Genomic DNA, 1,695 nt, shown 5'->3' with positions numbered 1-1,695 from the left:
TTATCAGTAAAGATTAGGTTCACTTAATCCCCAACTCGAGTAAAAAGTGACCATGAAGAAGGCAAAATGATTAAAGGGTGAATGTACTTAGAATGCAGCAGTAGAGTAAATGTACTCTTTACATTCTGGGCTGCAATTAGACTGGCTGTGGTGGTGTGTTTGATGGATGTTTGTTGTTGTTGTCCTCAGGTCCAGCTGCATGGGCACTCCTCAAGGTGTCCAGGGAAGGGAGGAGACCGATGAACTGTCTCTTTCCTTCCGGAGGAGGCGACAGCAGTGTGAGAAAAGGATTCATTGGCCTGTGGCATCTGAAAAGAAACAGAAGACGTTTGGTTTTTTTTTACTATTTCCTTTTTGTAACTTTCTGTTCATCTGCGGGGAGGGCGGAGGGAGAAAACGACCTCATCCGACCACGAGGAGAACGAACATCCCGACCCACCGTGAAAAACCCTCCTTGTGTTGTTTCTTTTTTTTTTCTCCCAGACGAATCTGCAGAGTTTGCAAATCGCAGGAGCGCTTGACGTTTTTTAAGCGACCCAAAGGCTGATGCTCGAGGCGTTTTTCGGTGCTGAATAAAAAAAAAAAAAAAAAAAAAAAAATGCTGCTGAAGTGCTCGAGGGAGGAAATAAGAAAGAGGAAAAGAACTCGGTACTAGATTGGATTTTTCCATCTGCGTTAGTGTTGGAGGACATTGAGAGTATAAATGGTTGTTAATTGTGTGGTAGAATTAGGTTGATTTTGAATCATTCCAGCCCTGTGCAATATGTTTAATGTAACTCACCGTGTACCACAGCGTGGAGCGGCGCTCGGCTTGCCGAAATCGGACAGATCAGTCAGTGTGTCACAGAGCCCCGAACATAGGACCCCGCGGAAACAACCTACGCGCATGTTAAGGTTAACCGGCCCAAACCCTCCCAACGTTTTCCTTTGTTTTTTTTTTTAAAACTGCATTTGAACACATCACTCACTGTGTTCCGCCGCTCGGCGTCCTTCTGCACCGATGCGGCGGCCAATAATGCAATCTTAACAGATGTAGCAGGTTTAACCACAGTCCCAGCCCACCCCCCCCGGTGGTCCTCCACATACTACTGTCTCGTTGTTGCCGTCTGGTTCGTGGATCGATGTCGTTCCACACCTCTTACATTCAGCAGGAGGAGTTAATCAGGATACAAAGCAAACAGGTCATTCCCACATTTTGTTTGTCAGACTTTTTATTTTGAAAATTATGACAGGAAATTGTGATTTTTAAGTGTTAACGTTGGACAGAAAGATGCCCAAACTACAAATATTGGGATTTTTTCCAATGGTCAACGGCTTCTTACCCGTCTCAACTTTGTATTATCTCACACCATGTGGATTTTGTTTTCCTGCTGACGTCCCGACTTTTTGTGCCCGCCAGCGGAGGAGTTACAGGAAGGACAACGGCACTGATGGAGGGTTTTTTTTTTGTTCATTTTATTCTAATATTGAGTGTTGTTGAAGAGGTTTGTCTCCACCCTTTTTTTTTTTTTTGTTAGCAGCGACTATCGTGCTACATCAGCCCCGATTACAAGAACTGAAGCACATACCTTTATTAATCCCCCATATAAGATTAGTTCACTAATCCCCAACTCGAGTAAAAAGTGACATGAAGAGAAAATATTAAAGTGAATGTACTTAAATGCAGCAGTAGAGTAAATGTACTCTGTTACATTC

Source organism: Morone saxatilis, unplaced genomic scaffold (assembly GCF_004916995.1).
Source record: "Morone saxatilis isolate NCDOM2014 unplaced genomic scaffold, NCSU_SB_2.0 Contig14, whole genome shotgun sequence".
Classification (NCBI taxonomy): domain Eukaryota; kingdom Metazoa; phylum Chordata; class Actinopteri; family Moronidae; genus Morone; species Morone saxatilis.
This window is presented reverse-complemented; position numbering follows the sequence as displayed.